Raw genomic sequence first — 26965 nt, 5'->3', positions numbered from 1 at the left:
ACATGGTTTGTGACACTTTGTTGTGGCAGTCCTAGAAAACTAATATAATCTAAATTTTTATAAATCAGTTCATGGTTCAAACAACACTAGTAAAGAACTGAGAACTAAGCCAATCTGGACTGCTGGATAAGATGGCTTTTTCAAAGTTTACACTTTAAGACACCTCCACCAAATACATGGCAAGAATATACTATAAAGAGAAAAATGCATACAACCCTAAAAATAAATCAATAAATATCTCAGTGGACCAAAAATGGAACATAAATATATCTGCTAAGCAGGGATGAAGGCACAGGGCAACTAAGCTCTGGATCCAGAAGCAGATGGAGATGACCAGGTGTTCTGCTCCTATGGGGTAATGAGAAGGCACTGGATTTACTGCTTGAAACCAAGTCCTAGTGTGGGGCTTTCCCATTCATGAAAAGGATGTATAAACATTGCAGTTACCCCCTGATTAGAACTGTGGTTTACACAGAGCTGCAAACTTAGGGATGTAAGATGAAGCAGACACATCCTGGCAACCAGGACTTGGCTCAAGTTACCTGTAAATCTGGTGATATCCCCAGAATCGCAGCAGGATGGAAGCCTGAGTCACCAAGCAAAGACATGATTTTTAACCGAGATCTCTAGGGTGCTAGATGGAGGTAATAACAAGAACACTAAACAGGAAAGGGTGAGGACAGAGAAAAGAAACAAACATACTACTACATGAGCTAAGCCAAAATCCCAAAACACATGAGAAAAATGAATATGAAGAGTGACAGCTAAAAAAAAAATCAACACTAAGGAGCTGGATTCCCTCTTGACAAAGGGAAAGTATTATTGCAGCCTAAAAATGATTTGATAGAAGATACATTTAGTATCCTCAAAGAGGTGAAAAATAACGTCTCATTTTTTAAAACTAAGAAATTAGGTACCAAAACAGACATAAATGAAATAAGAACAAGTAAACATATAAATGAACCAATTAGAAATTATAGAAATGTCTGCTTATATTTGTTCCTCCCTACATTAACAGACATCTAGGACACTAGATCTAGCTCACTTAATCCAGCAGCCTTGTATACCACTTTCCTACTACCATTGTTATTTTTTTAGCATAGCCTGTCTTCTCCTCTGCAGACTCCTTGATCTGTGACTAAAGCTGGATTAAGAAGCAGGTAACCAAGCAGCTAATCTAGAAATGGTGGCCACATATCAATGGATTCATTGGCTATAAGATACCAGTTTATTCACATACAAACAGACACCCAGTGTCTTTATATTGTCCCTCAGCCTGCCCTTCCTTCTCTGTGTATCCTGTACCCCTATCACTCCCCTATCCCATGTGCATTTCTCAGATCCCGTTTCTACTGCCTGAGCTCTCTGCTACCTTCAAAGAGGGTTCTTTCTTGCTATGCACTGCTATCTGCTTTAACATACAAGCTATCATGAATCCTCTCCCTCTTCCTTTTCACCCTTCTGTATCATCACACAGTCTATTCCCTTTGCTTGGCCATTCTCAGCCATTCTTCAAACCTCATCTCCCATGAAAAGGCCTCCCCCAACTCCTAGCAGAAACTAGGGAACTCCATGGCTTGCTCCCGGAGCATGTGTCCAGATTGTACCACAGGCGACTGATTATGTGTCTGTCACCCTCATGTGACCATGAGCTACTGGTGGGAAGGGACTCTGACTGATTCATTCCTGCATCCTCAGAGCAGGTACTTGCATGTGCTCTTTGAATTGGCCAATTGCTGCTAGTGTTTGTCAAGTGGAATTACTTAGCATGGATGGCATCCTGACACAATGCAGCTTTGCTTGGCACCAGCAAACTGTCATCCTCCCTGTCTCTCCCATCATCTCTCCAGCACCAGGCTTCAGGGGCTGGCAACTTTATCTGTGTGGATGCCCAGCCCCTGTATGACACTGTTTATTGATTTTAGTTGGGCTACAATCATTACATCTGTTACCCAGCTCCACACAAGGGCTTTTAATAGTCCCTCTCTGTCTCGAATTCTCAGTTTCAGATCTGTCAGCCACAGAAACGTTGCTTTCCTTCTCTTTTCTAAGTCCATACCATACTGATCATTCGTTCACCACTCTGGGAGTCTCCGATTTTCCCACATAGCCCCACAGAGGCTTCCAGATAAAACAGCTATGACACAAAATGACAGCAGGCATGCCAAGAGATACCTATCATAGCGCCTGGCATGTTGTAAGTGCTTATAACACGAATTTCTATGATAGTAATTCTTCATGCACCAGAATCATCCAAGGACTTGTTAAAATCAGATTTCTGAGTGCCACTCCAAGAGGTTCTGAATCAGTAGGTCTTTGGTGGGGTCCAAGAATTTGCATTTCTAACAAGTTTCTGAGTGATGGAGATGCTGTTGGTCCAGGGAACACACTTTGAGAACTGCTGGTTTTCAGAATGAGTGAGAGTAAACAAATGAAAGAGAACTTGTGAAAGAAAAGTCACTAAAGTACCATGAGGCCTGTGGAATGCCTCTGTGAAGGCTGTGAGGATTCAGGAATGAATCAGAGTCCCTTCCCATCAATAGCTCATGGTCACATGAGGGTGACAGACACATAATCAGTCACCTGTGGTACAATCTGGACACATGCTCTGGGAGCAAGCCATGGAGTTCCCTAGTTTCTGCTAGGAGTTGGGGGAGGCCTTTTCATGGGAGATGAGGTTTGAAGGATGGCTGAGAATGACCAAGCGAAGGGAGCAGACTGTGTGATGATACGGAAGGGTGAAAGGGAAGAGGGAGAGATTTGGGATAGCTTGTATGTTAAAGCAGATAGCAGTGCATAGCAAGAGAGAAGGCTGAAGAAGTGGGTGGAGTTGGAATGGATTGTGGTGCTGGATTTCATCCTGTAGGTGATAGGAAGTCACTGGATGTTTCTGAGCAGAGGAATGATATGGCAGACTTGGTGTGTCAGAGAACTCATGCTGGGGACTGCATAGATGATGGAGCTGAGATGGAGACAGCTTGTCCAGGAGGCCTATGGGGATTCTGTTTGAAAAGTCCTGGAGAAAGCTAATATGGGTCTGAACTGGGTCAATGGCACCAGCATTGAATGAAAATAATGATTGGAGAGATCTTGTCAGAGACAGGTCCTGCAGAACTCTGGGGGATATAAAGATATACCACAGGGTAACCACCTTACCTCACAAGCTTAGTATTCCTTAGAAGGAAGCCTAACACAAGTGTATAATGCAAGAAAAAACCTTTCTTTCACCTCATATGATGTATTAGTTTCCTAGGGCTGCCGTAACCAAGTTCCACAAACTGAGGAGTTTAAACCAACACAAATTTGTTATCTTACAGTTATTGAGATCAAAAGACTGGAGTGAGTTGGCAGGGCTGCATTCCTTCTAGAGGCTCTAGGGGGAAAATCTTTTTTTTTTTTTTCCTTTTCTAGTTTCCAGAGGACACCCACATTCCTTGGCTCATGACCCCACATCACTCCAACCTCTGCTTCTGTCATTATATCTCCTTTAACTCTAACCCTCCTCCATCCCACTTAGAATAATCATTGTTGATTACGTTTAGGGCAAATCTTGAAAATCCAAAATGACCTCCCCATCCCAAGATCCTTAAGCCAATCACATTTGCAAAGTCCTTTTTTTTCATGTCAGGTAACATATTCACAGCTTCTAAGGATTATGATGTGAACATCATGGGGACCAATTATTCAGCCCTACTACATATGAAAAGAGTTCTTATGTTTTCATGAATAAAGAATGATGATAATGGTCAACTTCTTTTGAGTGCTTACCACCCATCATATATTTTCTCATTTAACTTTTGTGGACTCTAAGAGGGTATGTTCCATTCCTATCTTTCGAGTTGCCAGAAACAACCCAGCTAGGAAGTGGCAGGGCTGGGTAGCACTCCTATTCCCAGGGCTGTGCATCTGTGTCAAATCTCCTTCTGCCTCCCTCTTATAAAGACACATGAAGTTGCATTTAGGGCCTACCCAGATGGATGAAGATGAGGATAACATCCTCATCTCAAAATTCTTAAATTACTCACATCTGCAACGATGCTATTTCCATATAAGGTAGCATTTAGAAGTTCCAGATTTGGGGACGTTATCCAGCCTACAATAGTTTTCATCATCACCTAGGTCTTACAGCAGGGTATTCACATGGCTGTAACTCTTCTTTAAACACCTACTAAAGTTAATGTCATATCTGGATTCATCTTAAAAATCTTACTCCTTGACTGCTGAATTCACTAACCCAGAGGTCTCATCTTCTTGCCACAATTTTGAGAGATAATTTTCGTTTTTTTTTTTTTTTAGACAAGGTCTCACTCTGTCACCCAGACTGGAGGGCGGTGGTGCAGTGGCATGATCATGGCTCACTGCAGCCTCAAACTCCTGGGCTCAGGCAGTCCTTCTACCTCAGCCTCCCAAGTGGCTAGGACTACAGGCACGTGCCACCATACCCCACTTTTTTTTTTTTTTTTTTTTTGAAGAGATGTGATTTCAACATGTTGCCTAGGCTGATCTCAAACTCCTGGCTTCAAGTGATCCTCCCCCATTGACTTCCCAAAGTGCTGAGATTATAGGCATGAGCCACTGCACCCAGGCAAGAGCCAATTTTCAATTGTCTATGGAAGTGATATATTAACTGATATTTGCTAAACATAAATTCACGTTTGCATTCACAGAGTGAATGGGGAAGAACTGTGGAGACAGATACCCCAACTTGTGTCCTCACTCTGAGATGACCTCTTAGAAGAGTGCTCATGGCCAGCTGAGGAGGCAGCATGCAGAATGGCAAGGTAACTGAGCTTGGAGTCAGAAAAGCTGAGTTTTGACACAGCTATATTACTGCCAGCTGAGTATGACGAATCACTTAACCTCTCTGGGCCTCGATATCTTTGTCTGTGAAATAGGACTATTGATATCTGTTTTGCTTACCTCACAGGGCAGAGGTCAAGTGTGAATATATGCCCTTTTTCCATCTGCAAGAGCATGGCTCAAGCTGGGTGAATAGTGAGGGCCATACAGTCATGTACTCCCAGGCAGCAAGTGGTAGTGAGGCCTGAAGCCTGGGCAGGCCCTATAGGAAGACTCAGTCCACTGGGAGACATCAAGAAAGGCCTTGGCAAGGTGTGTGTGCTCACATACCACCCGTTTCCCTCAGCAGCCCAGGCCTGGGGCCTGCCAGCTAAGACTTGCTGCTCACATTGAGCCTCATAAATGAATAAAGTAGGCAATTTAATATCATTGTGACAACTACTGGAGAGATTTTTACACGTCTGCTTTGCAGCATAAAGTTTCCTTAGAGCCAACTTTTAGACTTAGACAATTTCTATATTATTTCCTACCTCTACCTCCCCAGAGAGGCAGGGATGGCAGACGGAAATTAAGAAAATTCTAAATCCTCAGGAAGATCACTGTGTTTGGATTTTTTTGAAATAATTGAATGAACATTTTGTCAACATGGTATCAGGGGAAAGAGGAGTGGTATATTCAGTGCTATCTTGCATCCTTGTGAAGATAAAGGCAGACTGTGAGCACTGAGGCTTCTTGTCTGTTGACCTCTACTCTAAGGCACCCCTGTGGACCCCTCCTCTACTCAATCTAAAGTGGATGTAAAAGTCTATCCTCATCTGGACAGGCCAAATGGGCCCTCCATGCTGTCTTTCTCTAGCATCATGCCCTGAGGCTCCAATGACTATATAAAGGGGCTGCTTCTCCAACCCAAGCCCAGTGGCCCTAACCTCTCCCACTCTACACTGGCTCCTGTTTTCATCCTTCCTCCCTCCCAGTCACTGCCATGCCTTTGATAGCACATGGACTCAGCATCCTCAGACTACATCAGTGCGGATCATCAGATAGAGTGGCAGGGGGCTAAAAATTTCAGTCATTCAGAACCCATTCCACTTGGAGCACATGGTACGTCAGGGACCCAGTCTATATTATCCCCAAGTGAAGTCTGGAACACAGAAATCCAGAGATTCCTAAACCCACCCAATAAACTTCCCCAGCCCTGACTGAGGTGTATTCCTGGTTGCCCACCCTACGCTCACCTACTGCCATCCCCCATCAACAGATATGCCAATCTTTTTTTTTGCCCACCGTCTCCATAAGTGCCCCCTCTGTGAACATCATGGATTCCCTTCACGTTCGCTCTATTTCTCCCCACTGCTGCTAACCTCCTGACAGGGAAGTGGCACCCTTGGGCCACCAAAGTCCTTTAGTTGAGCTGGATCCCCTCCTCCAAAGGGCTGCTAGTGGGACACTAGGAGGACTCAAGTCCAGCTGTATGAGTTAGCAAAAGGGCAGAGGCAAGAAGGCTTTTAAGCCAGTGTTGCCAAGATGACTTTTGGTGAGTGGGGGTGTTTGGATGGGAGAAGAAGCTTAAGATAGATCCTTTCCCATTGGGATGAAACTTTAGGCCAGCCAGCTTTCTTTGTGATATGTGATGAATTATATCACCCACCCAGGATAGAAGTGCCTGTTCATCCAGGTCCTCAGGACCAGAAAAAGCTTCTCCAGGGCAAAATATATCACATAGAATCTCTTCAAGGGCCCAGGAAAGTGAATATTCAGTGGCAGTTTCTCCCTGACTAATGCTAACTATAGTTAGCCCTGAGCTAGCCCAACCTTCCATTCTTCAAGTGGGGAAATTAAGGCCCAGGCAGGTCATGTCTCCAGTTCTCCCCAGGGTTGAATGTAAGTCTCTTGATTCCCAGTCTTGTCTTTTCTCCACCCTACCACCTGACCTGCCCTTGGACACATGGCTGAGAGGGCCAGCCTTCCTCAGCTTACCACTCTCAATATCACTTTGACAAGAATTCAGATTTCACAGCTGTATCAGCAGCATGTTAAATGTTGCAGTGAAGAGTGGCTAAACAGTGACATCTCTAGCTTCATGGTGGTCAGCCTATAACTGAGAGGCTCAAGGTCAATAGCTGCAGGCCTGACAGGATCCATATGCCAATGGCAGTGGAGAAAGATTTGCCGCAGGGAGCCCTGCACCATCAGAATGGATGCCAGCAATAGACCTTGTTTCTTTCCTTTGATAGGCCAAAAGATTAAGTTTGAACTCCTAAGGACTCTCTAGGGTATCTTGGAAACTTCCACCAGCCAGTAGTCAAAGTGCCCTTTAATCCAGCTGAGTGCATAACTAGGGAACTAGAGTATTGTCTTGGGCTACAGCTGAGATGGGGCTCTAGCAAAAAGTCTAGTGTAAACTTACTCTTCTAAAGCCCAAGTAGCCTCTGCACAGAGAGCAGCTAAGTAAAGATGAAGCCTCTTAGGCCACAGAGCTGACTGTGATGTGATGATCTTGCCATCTCCTGGAAAGAGGGGGTTGTGGGCCCATCACAAGAAACAGCCCAAAGGAAGGGCTAACCTGTGGTGGTAGCCCCTGAGCTGCCCACAGTGTGCCAAGAGGCACAGTGTCAGCATTTTCATCAATGTCGTTATCATTGTTTGCAACCTCTCTCAAACAACTGCCTGACATTGAGTGCCTCCTTCGTGCCAAGAATATTGTAAGCATTCACTCCTGTGTTGATTCTCACAAATACCCTGTGGGATTAGTATTATAATTAGGCCCATTTTGTAGATAAGGAAAACAAAACTCAGGTAAAGTTACTCACCAAAGTCTTATGGCTGGTAAACATGTGACAATGAGGTGAATAAGAGCTGGTTCTTGTTCTTAAGGTGCTGCCAGTCATGTCTACAGAGTGTATGGAAATGGAATCAGTGTTTCTCCTGGGGACTGGATTCAGTCTTGGTGATAAGAACTCCCATTTATTGAGTATCTACTATCTGCTAGGAGCTTTATATGATTATTCCATTTAATCCTTACAATAGCTCTCTGAATATGCTATTATTATTATCTTCATTTTAGGGAGGAAAATGAGACTCCTAGAAGTTAAGCAACTTGAGCAAGGAATCACAGCTAATAAAAACAGAGCTGGGATTTGAACCACTAAGCCAGTGGCTCTCAAACTTTTTTCCTCAGATCCTTTATACTCTTGAAACTTATTGAGAGTAAATCTACAGAAACAGAAATTAGATTAGTGGTTTCCAGGGGCTGGGGAAAGAGCAGAAAGGGGGGTGACTCCTTATTGGTACAGGGCTTCCTTTTGGGGTGAAGGAAATGTGGAGCTACAGAGGTGATGGTTGCACAATATTGAGAATGTACTTACTGCCACTGATTATACATTTTAAAGTAGTTAATTTTATGTCATGTGAATTTTACTTAAAAAAATATATAATGAGGTAAATCAACAACAACAATGACAAAAACTTATTGAGGCCTCCAAAGACCTTTTGTTTATGTGGGTCATATCTATTCATGTTACCATGAATATTAAAATATTTATTTATTTTGAAATTAAAATAATGAATTAATTACATGTAAATATAGTATTTATATGAAAATAGTTATATTTTCCTAAACAAAAACTTGTATTGAAAAGAGTGGCATTATGTTACATTTTTGCAAATTTCTTTTATATCTGGCTTGCTGGAAGACAGCTGGATTCTCACATCTACTTCTTTATTCAGTTGTGAGATGTTGTTTTGGTTGAAGTATATGAAGAAAATCTGGCCTCACACTGATATGCAGTTGAGAAAGAGAGGAATATTTTAATAGACTTTTCAGATCATTGTGGACATTCGTCTTTGATAGGACACAAAAACTCCACCAATGGTTGTATCTTACAGGTTAAATGTAATGTGGGATGCAAAACTGTATCAGTGAGCCTTCTCTACTTGGTTTCATTGGACTCTCTTATCTTTTGAATGGGTTTTTTACCTATTTATGTTTTGTTAACATTGTGTATTGGTTGCTTAAAAAAATGATGGTGCCCTGACTTATGGAGATCCTCCATATGTTGACATATTTCATTCCACAATATCACAAGATCACATTTGTTAATATTATGACCCATCTCGTTGGAAAAAGCCTTTAACTGTTGAGAAGCTGTCAAGTTTACAGTGGTGGATACAAGCTTTTCAAAATTCAAATTTTTGCCTGAAGGCTCAAATTTTATCATTGGCAAAAACTATAGTCAGTTGTTTTCCTTGAGGTGACAGGCTCACTTCGTTCATCTACAAGAAAATGTCTGCCAAATACCCAAGTCTGAGTAATATTAGTTAGTCATTCTTTCAAGTAAATATGATGTTCTACGAAAAATCAGCCAGTTCAGCTCACAACTCAAAACATGCAGTAGTGCTTTGCCTTGAGTCAATGACTACACTTTGGTTCCAGCAGAACTGCTTTGAGCATAGTTCTCATTGTGTCTCACCATGTTTTAAAAATATGGGAACTCAATGGCTAGTATTTAATAAAGTTAATTTTCACTGCTTCGCTAAGAACATTCCTAAGTGAAGCTGGCATTTTTTAAACTGCAAGTATGTGGTGGTGAAGAATCCAATTGACAACTAGTGCAGTTGGTGCCGTGGTCCCAATTCATGCTCAGGAACCTGCTCTTTTCACCTCTCTCTGCTTTTGCACCAGCAGTGCCAATGGAAAGCATGACAGTGGAATATCAAAGAACATTTCAGTATTATTGGGAAAATAGTTTTGACCTTACGGATGCCCTAAAAAGGTCTTGGAGACCTCCAGGGGTCCACAGATCCTACTCTGAGAACCATTGCACATGGCTATGCATGGTGCCACCTCCCTTACTTAAGAGCTTTGATGGCTTACTATCATCTGCAGAATCAGACCTGCCCTCAGCCGTGATATCAGCCCAGGACACAGGGACCCAGCCAAATGGGCTGCTTGCCATTTTCCAAATGTGTCCTCCCATGCCCTTGTCACTGCTCTCCCCTCTACCAGGAATGCCTTCATCACCAACTCTGGCCATTGAAATATTACATACCCTCCAAGGCCCAGGTCAACCACTGCCTTTTCCAGAAAGCTTTCTCAGGTTTTTAAGTGGAAAATAGTAATGCTTTACTCTGAGCTTCCTGAGCCCACTCTTGGAGCATCTTCTCTAGCACTTATCAAGCTGGGTGTCATTAGATGGAAGTATTTCCTCATCTGTGAGATCATCAAGAACAGGCACCAAGCCTGTCCTCTCCATTTCCCCACAGGGCACCCTTGTTCACCATTACGTTGGGGAATATATTTGTTGAATTGCACTGAATTGCCCAGAATGTAAAACTTAAAAATGCTATGTGGCTGTAGCTGGTAATGCTCAAAGCCCATGGAGCATATTCTGACTTTTTTGAGTACCCAAGGAATGTCACCATTGGAACCATTGGTATTAATATTTGTGCATACTTCTTAAAAATGGTCTTATTTTGGGGGGCGGAGCAAGATGGCCGAATAGGAACAGCTCCAGTCTCCAGCTCCCAGCACCAGCAACAGAGAAGACAGGTGATTTCTGCATTATCAACTGAGGTACTGGGTTCATCTCACTGGGGAGTGCCAGACAATTGGTGCTGGTCAGCTGTTGCAGCCCGACCAGCGAGAGCTGAAGCAGGGCGAGGCATCGCCTCACCTGGGAAGCGCAAAGGGGAAGGGAATCCCTTTTCCTAGCCAGGGGAACAGAGACACACAACACCTGGAAAATCGGGTAACTCCCACCCCAATACTGCGCTTTAAGCAAACAGGCACACCAGGAGATTATATCCCACACCTGGCCGGGAGGGTCCCACGCCCATGGAGCCTTCCTCATTGCTAGCACAGCAGTCTGCGATCTAACCGCAAGGCAGCAGCGAGGCTGGGGGAGGGGCGCCGGCCATTACTGAGGCTTAAGTAGGTAAACAAAGCCCTGGGAAGATCCAACTGGGTGGAGCTCACAGCAGCTCAAGGAGGCCTGCAAGTCTCAGTAGACTCCACGTCTGGGGACAGGGCACAGCTAAACAACAACAACAACAACAACAAAAAAAGCAGCAGAAACCTCTGCAGACACAAGCAACTCTGTCTGACAGCTTTAAAGAGAGCGGTGGATCTCCCAACACAGAAGTTAAGATCTGAGAAGGGACAGACTGCCTGCTCAAGTGAGTCCCTGACCCCTGAGTAGCCTAACTGGGAGACATCCCCCACTAGGGGCAGTCTGACACCCCACACCTCACAGGGTGGAGTACACCCCTGAGAGGAAGCCTCCAAAGCAAGAATCAGACAGGGACACTCGCTGTTCAGCAGTATTCTATCTTCTGCAGCCTCTGCTGCTGACACCCAGGCAAACAGGGTCTGGAGTGGACCTCAAGCAATCTCCAACAGACCTACAGATGAGGGTCCTGACAGTTAGAAGGAAAACTAACAAACAGGAAGGACACCCACACCAAAACTCCATCAGTACATCACCATCATCAAAGACCAGAGGCAGATAGAACCACAAAGATGGGGAAAAAGCAGGGCAGAAAAGCTGGAAATTCAAAAAATAAGAGAACATCTCCCCCTCCAAAGGAACGCAGCTCATCGCCAGCAATGGATCAAAGCTGGATGGAGAATGACTTTGACGAGATGAGAGAAGAAGGCTTCAGTCCATCAAACTTCTCAGAGCTAAAGGAGGAATTACGTACCCAGCGCAAAGAAACTAAAAATCTTGAAAAAAGAGTGGAAGAATTGATAACCAGAATAATTAATGCAGAGAAGGCCATAAACGAACGGACAGAGATGAAAACCATGACACGAGAAATACGTGACAAATGCACAAGCTTCAGTAACCGACTCAATCAACTGGAAGAAAGAGTATCTGCGATTGAAGATCAAATGAATGAAATGAAGTGAGAAGAGAAATCTAAAGAAAAAAGAAGAAAAAGAAATGAACAAAGCCTGCAAGAAGTATGGGATTATGTAAAAAGACCAAATCTACGTCTGATTGGGGTGCCTGAAAGTGAGGGGGAAAATGGAACCAAGTTGGAAAACACTCTTCTGGATATCATCCAGGAGAACTTCCCCAACCTAGTAGGGCAGGCCAACATTCAAATTCAGGAAATACAGAGAACGCCACAAAGATACTCCTCGAGAAGAGCAACTCCAAGACACATAATTGCCAGATTCACCAAGGTTGAAATGAAGGAAAAAATCTTAAGGGCAGCCAGAGAGAAAGGTCGGGTTACCCACAAAGGGAAGCCCATCAGACTAACAGCAGATCTCTCGGCAGAAACTCTACAAGCCAGAAGAGAGTGGGGGCCAATATTCAACATTCTTAAAGAAACGAATTTTAAACCCAGAATTTCATATCCAGCCAAACTAAGTTTCATAAGTGAAGGAGAAATAAAATCCTTTATAGATAAGCAAATGCTTAGAGATTTTGTCACCACTAGGCCTGCCTTACAAGGGACCCTGAAGGAAGCACTAAACATGGAAAGGAACAACCGGTACCAGCCATTGTAAAAACATGCCAAAATGTAAAGACCATAGAGGCTAGGAAGAAACTGCATCAACTAACGAGCAAAATAACCAGTTAATATCATAATGGCAGGATCAAGTTCACACATAACAATATTAACCTTAAATGTAAATGGACTAAATGCTCCAATTAAAAGACACAGACTGGCAAACTGGATAAAGAGTCAAGACCCATCAGTCTGCTGTATTCAGGAGACCCATCTCACATGCAGAGACATACATAGGCTCAAAATAAAGGGATGGAGGAAGATCTACCAAGCAAATGGAGAACAAAAAAAAAGCAGGGGTTGCAATCCTAGTCTCTGATAAAACAGACTTTAAACCATCAAAGATCAAAAGAGACAAAGAAGGCCATTGCATAATGGTAAAGGGATCAATTCAACAGGAAGAGCTAACTATCCTAAATATATATGCACCCAATACAGGAGCACCCAGATTCATAAAGCAAGTTCTTAGAGACTTACAAAGAGACTTAGACTCCCATACAATAATAATGGGAGACTTCAACACCCCACTGTCAACATTAGACAGATCAACGAGACAGAAAGTTAACAAGGATATCCAGGAATTGAACTCATCTCTGCAGCAAGCAGACCTAATAGACATCTACAGAACTCTCCACCCCAAATCAACAGAATATACATTCTTCTCAGCACCACATCACATTTATTCCAAAATTGACCACATAATTGGAAGTAAAGCACTCCTCAGCAAATGTACAAGAACAGAAATTATAACAAACTGTCTCTCAGACCACAGTGCAATCAAACTAGAACTCAGGACTAAGAAACTCAATCAAAACTGCTCAACTACATGGAAACTGAATAACCTGCTCCTAAATGACTACTGGGTACACAATGAAATGAAGGCAGAAATAAAGATGTTCTTTGAAACCAATGAGAACAAAGATACAACATACCAGAATCTCTGGGACACATTTAAAGCAGTGTGTAGAGGGAAATTGATAGCACTAAATGCCCACAAGAGAAAGCAGGAAAGATCTAAAATTGGCACTCTAACATCACAATTAAAAGAACTAGAGAAGCAAGAGCAAACACATTCAAAAGCTAGCAGAAGGCAAAAAATAACTAAGATCAGAGCAGAACTGAAGGAGATAGAGACACAAAAAACCCTCCAAAAAATCAATGAATCCAGGAGTTGGTTTTTTGAAAAGATCAACAAAATTGATAGACTGCTAGCAAGACTAATGAAGAAGAAAAGAGAGAAGAATCAAATAGATGCAATAAAAAATGATAAAGGGGATATTGCCACCGACCCCACAGAAATACAAACTACCATCAGAGAATACTATAAACACCTCTATGCAAATAAACTAGAAAACCTAGAAGAAATGGATCATTTCCTGGACACTTACACTCTCCCAAGACTAAACCAGGAAGAAGCTGAATCCCTGAATAGACCAATAGTAGGCTCTGAAATTGAGGCAGTAATTAATAGCCTACCAACCAAAAAAAGTTCAGGACCAGATGGCTTCACAGCTGAATTCTAGAGGTACAAGGAATTCACAGCTGAATTCCAGAGGTACAAGGAGGAGCTGGTACCATTCCTTCTGAAACTATTCCAATCAATAGAAAAAGAGGGAATCCTCCCTAACTCATTTTATGAGGCCAACATCATCCTGATACCAAAGCCTGGCAGAGACACAACAAAAAAAGAGAATTTTAGACCAATCTCCCTGATGAACATCGATGCAAAAATCCTCAATAAAATACTGGCAAACCGGATTCAGCAGCACATCAAAAAGCTTATCCACCATGATCAAGTGGGCTTCATCCCTGGGATGCAAGGCTGGTTCAACATACACAAATCAATAAATGCAATCCAGCATATAAACAGAACCAAAGACAAAAACCACATGATTATCTCAATAGATGCAGAAAAGGCTTTTGACAAAATTCAACAGCCCTTCATGCTAAAAACTCTCAATAAATTCGGTACTGAGGGAACGTATCCTAAAATAATAAGAGCTATTTATGACAAACCCACAGCCAATATCATACTGAATGGGCAAAAACTGGAATAATTCCCTTTGAAAACTGGCACAAGACAGGGATGCCCTCTCTCACCACTCCTATTCAACATAGTGTTGGAAGTTCTGGCTAGGGCAATCAGGCAAGAGAAAGAAATCAAGGGTATTCAGTTAGGAAAAGAAGAAGTCAAATTGTCCCTGTTTGCAGAGGACATGATTGTATATTGAGAAAACCCCATTGTCTCAGCCCAAAATCTCCTTAAGCTGATAAGCAACTTCAGCAAAGTCTCAGGATACAAAATTAATGTGCAAAAATCACAAGCATTCTTATACATCAGTAACAGACAAACAGAGAGCCAAATCATGAATGAACTTCCATTCACAATTGCTTCAAAGAGAATAAAATACCTAGGAATCCAACTTACAAGGGATGTAAAGGACCTCTTCAAGGAGAACTACAAACCACTGCTCAGTGAAATAAAAGAGGACATAAACAAATGGAAGAACATACCATGCTCATGCTAGGAAGAATCAATATCGTGAAAATGGCCATACTGCCCAAGGTAATTTATAGATTCAATGCCATCCCCATCAAGCTACCAATGAGTTTCTTCACAGAATTGGAAAACACTGCTTTAAAGTTCATATGGAACCAAAAAAGAGCCCGCATCTCCAAGACAATCGTAAGTCAAAAGAACAAAGCTGGAGGCATCACACTACCTGACTTCAAACTATACTACAAGGCTACAGTAACCAAAACAGCATGGTACTGGTACCAAAACAGAGATATAGACCCATGGAACAGAACAGAGTCCTCAGAAATAATACCACACATCTACAGCCATCTGATCTTTGACAAACCTGAGAAAAACAAAAAATGGGGAAAGGATTCCCTATTTAATAAATGGTGCTGGAAAAATTGGCTAGTCATAAGTAGAAAGCTGAAACTGGATCCTTTCCTTACTCCTTATACGAAAATTAATTCAAGATGGATTAGAGACTTAAATGTTAGACCTAATACCATAAAAACCCTAGAAGGAAACCTAGGTAATACCATTCAGAACATAGGCATGGGCAAGGACTTCATGTCTAAAACACCAAAAGCAACAGCAGCAAAAGCCAAAATTGACAAATGGGATCTAATTAAACTAAAGAGCTTCTGCACAGCAAAAGAAACTACCACCAGAGTGAACAGGCAACCTACAGAATGGGAGAAAATTTTTGCAATCTACTCATCTGACAAAGGGCTAATATCCAGAACCTACAAAGAACTCAAACAAATTTACAAGAAAAAAACAAACAACCCCATCAAAAAGTGGGCAAAGGATATGAACAGACATTTCTCAAAAGAGGACATTCATACAGCCAACAGACATATGAAAAAATGCTCATCATCACTGGCCATCAGAAAAATGCAAATCAAAACCACAATGAGATACCATCTCACACCAGTTAGAATGGCAAGCATTAAAAAGTCAGGAAACAACAGGTGCTGGAGAGGATGTGGAGAAATAGGAACACTTTTACACTGTTGGTGGGATTGTAAACTAGTTCAACCATTATGGAAAACAGTATGGCGATTCCTCAAGGATCTAGAACTAGAAGTACCATATGACCCAGCCATCCCATTACTGGGTATATACCCATAGGATTATAAATCATGCTGCTATAAAGACACATGCACACGTATGTTTATTGTGGCACTATTCACGATAGCAAAGACTTGGAATCAACCCAAATGTCCATCAGTGACAGACTAGATTAAGAAAATGTGGCACATATACACCATGGAATACTATGCAGCCATAAAAAAGGATGAGTTTGTGTCCTTTGTAGGGACATGGATGCAGCTGGAAACCATCGTTCTCAGCAAACTATTGCAAGAACAGAAAACCAAACACCGCATGTTCTCACTCATAGGTGGGAACTGAACAATGAGATCACCTGGACTCGGGAAGGGGAACATCACACACCGGGGCCTATCACGGGGAGGGGGGAGGGGGGAGGGATTGCACTGGGAGTTATACCTGATGTAAATGACAAGTTGATGGGTGCTGACAAGTTGAAGGGTGCAGCACACCAACATGGCACAAGTATACATATGTAACAAACCTGCACGTTATGCACATGTACCCTAGAACTTAAAGTATAATAATAAAAAAAAATAATAATAGAATTGCCAAACTGAACCCTGTGAAAATTTCTGATGCACAGGGTATGAGAAAATAAACTAGTGTTGTTTTAAATCAAAAAAAAAAAAAAAAAAAAAAGGAGGTCTTATTTCAGGTGTAGGGAAAGAGTGTTACACATCTGGACTACTACAACCCCAGGAACCTCAGCTCCCAGGTCTAGAAGAACCCTTAAGAGGGAGAAGCCCCCTGCCACCAACCTTTATTGAAAGTACAATGTCTCTTGCCACTCCCCTGCATCCCATTTTGCAGATGACATGGTTCATGGCCCTGCAGGAAGGTTGGGTGCAGTACCTGGGAGCCCACAGCCAGGAAGTGGTGCCACAGGTTGGACCTGAGGCCCAGATCCTTCCCTCCCAGTTTCTCTCATATGGCTTGCGATTCAAATACGAGCATGCTAATGGCTTCCATAGATTGCCCCACATTCTGTCCCTACATGACCAGCCCAACCTGGACTGGAGGCTTTATCTCATTTAGGGCTCATCTTGGAACTCTGCAGAATCACAGCTGATGCCTGAAGAGATGCACTTGTTTATTTCAAAGGTCAATTTAATTAGGATGCCTTTGGCCTCAACAGTTGTATCCTGATTTCCAGGAATTGCTCTCAATTTAGAGTTGCCAGCTCACAGCATTGTGTGCCAGCCCTTTGCCCACCTGCTGTGCACCAACTTCTCTCTCCTCAGTGATCACATTGGCTGGCAGGGGTGTGGAGCAGGAAAAAAGAGGTAAGGGTGCTTCTCCAAGCACAGGCTTGAGCATGGTTTAGTTGGAGGAGAGGACCCGGACCATGGAGACTGAGGGACCATGAACCAGGGCCCAGAGAACATACAGGACAAGACACAGAGATGGGTGGGAATAGTCAACCTCTCTGTGTGAGTTGGTGCCAAGATGGGTGGCCAGATAAATAATCTGGGCCTTAGGCTGTATCTACAGGGGCCAAGTATTCAGAACAAGGGGGTGAGTGTGCTGCTTTCTTCTGCAGTTCAATGTGTAAGGGGTGGCTGTGGAGTCAATTGTCTGAGTTAGACTTTTGACTCTATCAGTTATTACTTATTATGACTTATTATGATTATTACTTATTATGACTTTGGATCAGTTATTTAACCCCTCTGAGACTCAGATTATCTTTGTCATATTTTCAGAGTACAATAGTAGAAACTATTTCAAAGTGCTGTTAGGAACAGTCAGTGAGATACTAGGTGTGAAGGGTTTGGCACAGTGTCTAGTGGGCACAGCTGCCCTATTCTCTGCTCTGTTCTGCTCTGGTCAGCTCTGGGCCTCACATGTCGAAAGGCCCTGATAAACTGGAAGATATCTGAAGAAGGGAAGGCTGGGAGTGAAGAAGCAAAATAATTTCTATTTGCCTTGTAGAAGAGAGGGCATCTCCTAATGTGGGTGCCAGGTTCCTCAATGTGGGGCTCAGTTAGGATGGGGGTGGGGTGGTAGAAGTGACTGAGATGCAGGCTCCAGTGCACTAGAGGAAAGAAGCCTTCTCAAGGAGTCAGAAACATGCTAGTATCTGTTGCTTCAGGAAGAAGGGAGATGGAGACTGAGGTTCCTTTAGGTGATGGCATACCAGGAGAGACTGGATGGCCACAGAGCGAGAATGTCACAGGAGCAGAAAGCTTCACGTGGCAACCACGTCCAGGCCCAGGCCTCTGGGGTGTCTAGAGTGCAACTTTGTTCTGCCCCTAACCCAGGCAATAAACTATAAAGGTTTCTGCTCTGCATTGGATTCCTATAAGGGTTATGGGCCATTCCTGGGGATCCATGAGTCCCAGGCCACCCAAGGTGCCCCTGTTGAAATTGCAGAAGGGATATTGCCAGTGTGTTCACTCTAAGAGCAGGGTGCTGCAGTGGCCTGTCAGGCAGCCATGGGTGTCCAAACTGGGAGAACCCCCTAAGATCCTCACTGAGTCTAAAACCCCATAAGATCAGCTCCTTTTCCAGCTGAGGGGCCTGAGGCCTAGTAGAGGGACTAGGCCTTCCAGTGCCATGTGGGAATAGAGTCACACTCCATCCAAAGCTCAGCCCTGCCTTGTGCCCAGGGACCCCAAGGGCTCATTCCCTTGACAAATGCCTGTGTCATGTAAATGTGTTAGGCCTGGCTCAGAGCTCAGCAGGCTTATCCAGACAATAGGAGCCTAGGGGCTGGGAGACAAGCCCCTGCTCTCCTCCATTACGTGCCTCACTTGCCAAGGGAACTTGAGGCTGAGAGCCAGGCAACCTCCTCCCCCTAGGCTCTCAGCCACTTTAGCTCTGAAAGGAGAAAGTGTCAGTTGATCCTGTCAAAGGCCACACTGCCCTGATAGCCAGACTTCTTGGAATTCAGTGATCCATCAGTGGGAGTGTATGCACTGGGGTGAAGGGTGGACCCCAAAAAGATATGTCCAAGCTTTAACCCTCAGAACCTGTGAACGTGACCTTATTTGGAAAAAAAAAGAGGGTGGGGGATCTTTACAGATGTGATAAAGGTAAGGATATTGAGATGTGATAAGCCTGGATTATTCAGGTAGGCCCTAAATCCAATGGTAAATATCCTTAGAAGAAAGGAGAAAGACACAGAACAAAGCCAGGCACAGTGACTCATGCCTGTAATCCCAGCACTTTGGGAGGCCGAGGTGGGCAGATCACCTGAGGTTGGGAGTTTGAGACCAACCTGACCAACATGGAGAAACCTTGTCTCTACTAAAAATACAGAATTAGCCAGGCGTGGTGGCGCATGCCTGTAATCCCAGCTACTTGGGAGCCTGAGGCAGGAGAATCGCTTGAACCCGGGAGGCAGAGATTGTGGTGAGCTGAGATCACGCCATTGCACTCCAGCCTGGGCAACAAGAGCGAAACTCTGTCTCAAAATAAAAAAAAAAAACAAAAAAACAAAACAAACACAGCAACAACAAAAAAGAACAGAGAAAGCCGTGTGAAGACAAAGGCAGAGACTGGAGTGATGCAGCCATAGCCAAGGATGCTGGCAACATCCAGAAGCTGGAAGAGGCAAGGAAAGAGTCTCCCCTAGAGCCTTCTAAGAGAGCACAGCCCTGCCAACACCTGGATCTCAGTCTTCTGGCTTCCACAACTGTGAGACAATGCATTTCTGTAGTTTTAAGTCATTTAGTTTGTGGTAACTTGTTACAGCAGCCTCAGGAAACATACAGTGGACCACGCTGCTCCCAAGACCCTGACCCTGTGAGCCATCCAAGGGCCTAAACCCTGCCAGGTGGTACCCATGGAGCTTCTAGTGACTCACTCAAGGTCGAAGCAGCATGATTGGCTCCATTCCCTGTCAGACCTGCTCAGAGCCCATGAGCTTCAGGCTTTGTACTTAACCACATTAGAAGGCGAGGCTGTCAAGTGAAGCCTATGAATTGATAGCAATTTGATTAATTAAAATAAACCTGCTCAGAGTCAGAGCAGACACCAAAATGGACATCAAGTGTGCTTCACTAGGATACACCTGCCTGAGCTGCTCCCTCCCTTTATGTTTGACTAGGGATGGGGGCTGGGGTAATTTGTATTTAAGAAAAGGAAATACATCAGGGTTATGAGTAGTAATTTCCCTTCACCTCCACTCTGCCTGGCCCAGTGGTTTCTGGAAGATGGCCAATCGAATCAGAAAAGGAAGAATTGCAATCATTGTGTAGACATCCAGGGTCCCCAGAAGCGGAAAGCAACCTGGCCTGAAACTGGCTTCTGCTGGGGATGCTTAACCTCAAATCCTCTGCCAGGTCTGGGCTGGTGGGGTAGGGGTAGTTGATGAGGCTGTTGCCTGTAGTTCCTTCTGACCTTGGGTTCTTGAAATGGCCCTTCTCCTCTCTAGGCCTTAGCTTCCTCTTCTTTAGATGGGAAGATTATCCTTCTCCAGAGCGGTTGTGGGGATCAGAGTTCCATCATGCACACTGGGTAAGCATTCTGTAAGCCAGGACAGTTTGGACAGGATGGTGCTCTCCGCCTGGAGGGAGGAATGCTGAGGAGGAGGCAGAAGAAAGGTGGGTGCCTTCCTGGTCTTTGTCTAGGAGCAAGGTGACTCTGTCCTGAGAGAGGACATTCCAGCAGTCCAGGGAGGTTTCATTTTGCTGTAAAGCCCCTGATCCCAGACAACCTCCCAGAAAGCCACTGGTGGCAATGGCCGGTCTCAGCAAGACAAAGGATATCTCAGGTGCCGTACCAGCTCATTGATGATGGCTGGCAGCAGCTCATGCTCATATCTCTTGCCCTGCACCTCTGCTTCTTGACTAATGCTTCGCTGGGCCATAGTCCCTGCCCAATGCATAGTAGTAGCAGACGCATGCTCTCCAGAGACCCTTGCCTAGCCCCACTGGTGTCCTCTTTGCCTGAGATCAGGTGTCTGCTGTGTGGCAGGAAGTATGCAGCAAGTGGGACCAGACCCTGACCATGAGAGCCACATTCATGGCCATGATATCCTCCATAGGCCACTGATGACCTAGATGTCCCCTTCAATGAGAGAAGAAAACCTGGGGTGGAGGGGCAAGCCACCAGCAAAAGGTAGCAAGTCAGAGCTGCCAAAGGGCAAGTAGCCCCTGGGCTGTCTTCATACAGGCTCAGTTCTGAAAACAATAGCCCTGATCCCTTTTAGTCTAGTCACACCAGTGACTGTGATTCAAAAACAACTGGCAGTGGTGGTGTACTCCAGGCAGTAAAAGCAGTCAAAACCACAGAAGTTGCCCTGGAGCTTCAGAGTGACCTCTTAGCGCCTCTTCTCATATACTTTTAAAATTCTAATGATACTATTCACAGCTCCTCAATGGCTCTTTACTCCTCAGCATTCAGAGGCTCCTATAGAGGTAGAGATGGCAGAACGGGCCATGGAGGGTTCTGACAGGAGGTGACTTGGTCCACACTTAGTTTGGAGGGATTTACTGTGAGCCATTCAGGGGGCCTGCAGGCAAAGGCCTGGAGCCGCTGGAGACCCTGGGCGTGGTGTGGTTTACAAATCCAATGCAGAGGGGAGCAGATGGTGCTTCTGGGTGGTGGCCTGCCTGTGAGGGGAGGGAAGGTGGCCTTGGCCAGAGTCTGGACAGCTTGAGGCCTTCTGGCAGCTGCTCCCTCGCCTCCCCATCTCCCAAAGCTGCCCTTGGCCTAATACCCTGTTCTCTGCCGAGAGACTAGCCCCCGTGAGGTGAGCTATGTGAGGACAGCGTCTCTGTTGGAGTCTGGGCCTGGGGGCCCAAGGTTTGGCCCAACTCCGACTTCTTCCCTGGAGATACCCATTCTTGCAGCCCCCTCTCCCCTGAGTCCATAGTGGCCGCATCCTTGGATTCCAGCCCACAATTCGACCTTCCATCAAGAGGAGGGAGCAGTGTCTAGCAGCTGCAAAGCTCCCAAGAGCAGGCCAAGGCTAGGAGGCCTCAGATTGCTGGGCCTGGGGAACCCAGGTTTGTGAAAATGCCCCCACCCTACCTGTTGTCAACCTTGTCACTCCCTCTCGGGTCCCCCAAGCTACAAAGCTCTCTTTGGAGGTTTCTGGTCTTCTGTGTGTCTGCTCAGCACTAGATCAGAATGGCTCTCTACAAAGCAGCTTCCCTCCTATAGCTGCCTCTGCCAGCCTGCCCCCGCCCCTGAGAATTTATGTTCTCTCCAGCCCTTTCTCACAGCTTTTGCCCTAAGACTGGCTCATCTTTGTGGAGTTGCCTTCCTGGGGGCATAGTTGAAGCTTGGCAGAACAGCCATGGCTTGAAGCCAGCAGGTCTAGTGGGGTTTCTCCTCTGCCATAAAGAACAAGGAGACTTGCAAAGATCTCTTTCTGTACAGCCTCTCACTTAAGCATCATCGAAATCCCTAAGTCAGATACTAATGGGATTCTCATTTTGTGGAGGAGCAGACTATGCCTGAGAGAGGGTGGCTGGACTGCCCAAGATGGTGCAGAGGTAGAGATGGGTGGGGAACCCAGAGCCTTCAAACTCCCAACCACATCCAGGTGCCGCTTAGCTCCCCTCTGGGAACACAGCCCTCAACAAAGAGTGTGCCTCCTCCCTGCTCTAAACAAAAATGCAGCAGATGGTGGAGCAGGCTTGCTGGAAGCATCAGCTTAGGCCTCAATCCATTAGGACCACCCTAAATGGGGAGGTGATGTCTTTGGATGCATATTGCAGAATGTTTGGCAACTCCAGTAGAAGAAACTCTGAGCTCAGTAGCACAGGTGGCCCTATCATCAGGCCCTCTACAGTGCTGCAGCCACAAGTGCCCAGCGCTTCACTCCCAGTAGACCCTGCCCCTGGGCCTGCCACCATTCTCCATGGCAGGCAGGCTGAAGGCTGAGCTTCTTAGCCACCCTGCCCCACAGCATGTTCCACTACTCCCACTGGGTGGGTACCCAGGGTAGGTGTTCAGGGAACAGAAAGTGAGCTAACTCCTCCTTCAAGGAACTTCTTGGAACTTGCCCAATGAAAACTGTTCAGAATTCTGAAGAATTCTAGAATTCTAATACCAAAGCCTGGGAAATGGACAGGGCCCTCAAAGCAGCTTGTGCAGATTCTCCAAGGCAGGGTGAGCATCAGGGGCACTGGGGCTGCTGAAATAAACTGCAGATTTCCTGGGCTCCATGCCAGAGCTACTAAATCAGAATCTCAGGGTCGGAGCGGGGGTGGGAGTATAGCCAGCTGCATTTTTGAAAGGGATCCACAAGTGGTTCAGATAGACTCTACAGGTTGGGGAAGTGAGGGCCCCAGATCACACATCGAGTCATCACAGACTGGGACCAGAACTCTGGTCCCTGCCTCCCACTGTGGGGCTCTCTCTCCTATGTCATCAGACCTAGCTGGCTGCCAAGGCTGCCAAGGCTGAGGAGCTATGTCCATGAGTCACTTGCTGACAACACTCATCCTGCCTTGAGGGCATGAGTCGTATCAGACCACAGCTGAGGATGGGCGGCTCCAAAGATGTCAATGGGAGATGGTGGGGATGCCTCATCTATCCTGCTGTCCTAGTACTGGGTGCTCGGTGCCCTGGAGCAGGAACAGTCCCAAGATGGAACTGCCAGTGCCTCTTGGGCAAGAGAGCCCAGTGTCTCAGAAGGAAACCTGCACAACTTCAGTTCAGTCTTCCATCTGGTGCTGTGGATCCAAACATACTGTTTTTCCAGCCCTCAGCCAGGAGCCGGAGTCACTCCAGTGAACAGGCCAGATGCAGCACTTGCCCTCAAGAAACTGCAAGAAGCAAGAAGCCTGTCACTGGGATGAGGCACACCAAGGGGCAGTGCAAGATGATGCTCTGGGCATGCCAACAGGGGCTCAACCAAAAGATGAAGGGGAACACACCACTCGCAGACAGAGGGAACCGTGTGTGCACATGAGGAAGGGGAGGCCCAGGTGGCTGGTGCCAGAGTGGAAGTGGAGGGCCCGGGGCCATTCAGTGCAGCCGGGAGTAGGGCAGGGCCTTGGAGGCCCAGTAAGGATGCTTTGTTTTTTCTTCAGAAACATGGAAAGGGCCAATAGGTATGTGAAAAGATGCACAACATCATTAGTCATTAGGTAAATGCAAATGATAGCCACAATGAGATACCACCTCACACCCACTAGGGTGAAAAAAAAAAAAAGAACAACACATGCACAGAAAATAACAAGTGTTGTCAAGGATGTACAGAAATTGGAACACTTGTACATTGCTAGTGGGAATGCAAAGTGGTACAGCCACTGGGAAAACAGTTTGGCAGTTCCTCAAAAAAAAATAGGATGACTATGTAACCCAGGAATTCCACTTCTGGGAACATACATAGCCAAGAGAATTGGAAACAGTTTTCCACACAATGAATGTCTATCTCAGATTCACAATAGCCAAAAGGTGGGGGAAACCTAAAATGTCCATTGATGTTGAATGGATAAGCAAAATGCACTACGTCCACATAATGGAATATCAATTCAGTCATGAAGAATAAAGTACTGATCCATGCTACAACACTGATGAACCTCAGAAACATAATGCTAAGTGAAAGAAGCCAGTCACAAAAGACCACATATTGTATAACTCCATTTATATGAAATATCCAGAATAGGCAAATCCATAGAGGCAGAAAGCAGATTAACGGTTGTCAGGGGCTTGGAGAAGGAAAAATGGGAGAGTGGCTGCTTAATGGGTATAGGCTTTCTTTTGGGGGTGATAAAAGTGTTCTGCAATTACGTGGTGATTGTTGCATAGTGTTGTCAATGTAATTAATACCCAAGTATACTGAATTGTACACTTAAAATATGAACTGACAAGTTTTATCACACACAGAGACACACACATATACCACAATAAAAAGTGAGGGGACCAATGGGAAGACCAGTTGAGAGTTCAAAGCAGCAGACAGAAGGCTGAACAGAAGGACATGCAGGTTCCTGCCAGTTCTGAGACTTTGGTGCCTCCCTCTCCCTTTTTCGCACTGAGCACTCTAGCCAGCTTCCTTATCTGTAACCAGGCCTGAGCGTGGCTTTCCTCCCCTACTCACTGTTGGGCTCCCATAAGACAATATGTGGAAGCCCTGGCACATAATAGATGAGCAGCCAATGCCAGCTCTGTTCCCTGTGAGGGGCGACGTGCTGTGGTGTTCTCTAGAGTCACACTGCCTGGCTCTTATCCTGATTTGGTCACTACTTAGCTATATGGCCATGAGTAGATCACTTTCTCCCTCAGAGCCGCCACATCCTTGTGCGTAGAATACAGCCAGTCACAGTCCTGTCTTCTTTTAGTCCCTCTTGCTTCACACTCACCAGACTGAGGCCTCTCTACCCTGGAGCCAGGAAGCACAGTTTTCTCTCAGAGTGCAAAGCTCTGCCTTGGCTCAGTCCCTTGGGGAAGTTGGGAAGGACCCTGATGCCTAAGACTTCCAACAGGTCTCCAAATGGGTCCTCTTCATTCAATATGACAATACCCTCTGTTGTTGGCCTGGGAAATCACTGAGAAGAAAATCAGAAACAAGTGCAGCCTCCTTTCTTGACAAGTGTTAATAAAACTGTTAACTTTTACCTCTGGTTCCGTGCTGTTGTTCTAAGCCTATTTATTAGTATATCATGTAATGTGGTTCTAGAAGGGCAAATATGAGAAAACAGGGAATCCCTGAGTGTCTCTTCCTGAATCCTTTCCCCCCACTTCCTCTTCCTACTGACCCATTGGTCTCTGCTCTTTTATGCTCTTCATTTCTGACTTTCTGATGCCTCGTCAGCCTGCAGCCTCAACATTTTGGTCTCTAAAATGGGTTTCATGTGAAGGTGAAAGGAGTGAGGCTTAGCCCAGTATGTGGCTTGTAATAAGTGCTTAACAAAGGTTAGCTATAAATTACAATTATTTAAAATAATTTTTAAAAGTGCTGATTTTTTCTCATTGGACATTGTTTTTTCCCACATAATTCATCATCTAAATTGTAAGACTGTGGTTTTTCCACAACACTCAATAGACTTATTTTTTAATCCCAAAAACAAAAAGCAGCCAATCCACCCATTTCTTTGTGCTGCCTCATCTAGTCCATGGGCAAACCTTGCTCCTTCCAAGCCCAAACACTGATCCCTGAGAACTAGCGTGGGCAAGCAAGCTCCAGACCCTTTCAGGGTTAACCTCTCCATTAGGTACAGTAGGCCATGAGACTTTTAAGGACCCACAAAGATAATTTAATTTCTTTTAAAATCAGAAGGAGAGAAATGAACTTTTAGATTAAAGACAATATTTTCTTATGTAATATTAATGTATTCATCTTTATACCAACACAATCATAAAATATCACTATTTATTTTAAATTGAAGAAGGGCCCCATGAAAGCAAAAATGTTCACGGTTCCTGGAAGTCACAGAGCACCTGCTCCATGTCAAGAAGAGGAGACAAAAGATCAGAGACACTGGCTTCACTTCCATCTTCCAGATAACACCCGAATTTCATGTGGCTCCTGCTGAATGAGAACTGTTTAGGGGAAGGGAATTCCAGGCATTGAAGCTTCAGCTTCACTCAACTGGCATGGAATAAGGCTGCCACCACCATATTTAGCACTCTGAGTAAATATAGTATCTAGTAACAAACCTTCACATTTCCCTGAACCTAAAAGTTAAAAAAAGTAAAAGATTTTCCGTTCAACTAAAAGGTGTGTTTGATAATGTACACGTTGTTATTGTTGCTGTTGTTATTATTTTGCTGCTACATGTTGAAAAGTTTGTTTCCTTATTAAGAATATAAATAAAATTAGTTACTTTGTGTTTCTTTCAATATAAAAATAAATAAACGTAGTGTCTAAGTGGAGAAGCAGCAGGGGCTGGAAATCTAGAAAACCCCCACACCCTGAAACTGACCACATGTTCTGCTTTACAGGGCTCATAGGGTGTGTGGCGGCTTTGCACCTCAACACTCCAGTACTTCCTTCTCACAGATTTCCCATTACCCTGTAATCCATAAGCTCAGGACCTCACCAGTCTGCAGAGATAGGGTCCCAGAACATTAACAAGCTAGTGGCCTGCTTCTTGCCCTACCTATTCACCC

At 44.8% G+C, this 26965-nt stretch overlaps 1 long non-coding RNA gene across 1 annotated transcript in view; it reads left to right on the top strand.

The window, feature by feature from the left end:
* The window catches only part of LOC139360852 (uncharacterized), a 63041-nt gene extending 36454 nt beyond the window's left edge, over positions 1 to 26587 (top strand). Inside the window, exons 2-3 of the long non-coding RNA XR_011618398.1 lie at positions 4668 to 4781; positions 26242 to 26587. This is a non-coding gene — a long non-coding RNA (uncharacterized lncRNA). The remainder of the gene's footprint in view (positions 1 to 4667; positions 4782 to 26241) is intronic.
* The last annotated feature ends 378 nt before the right edge of the window (positions 26588 to 26965 follow it).

The sequence above is a fragment of the Macaca nemestrina genome, chromosome X, assembly GCF_043159975.1.
Source record: "Macaca nemestrina isolate mMacNem1 chromosome X, mMacNem.hap1, whole genome shotgun sequence".
Classification (NCBI taxonomy): domain Eukaryota; kingdom Metazoa; phylum Chordata; class Mammalia; order Primates; family Cercopithecidae; genus Macaca; species Macaca nemestrina.
This window is presented reverse-complemented; position numbering and strand designations above follow the sequence as displayed.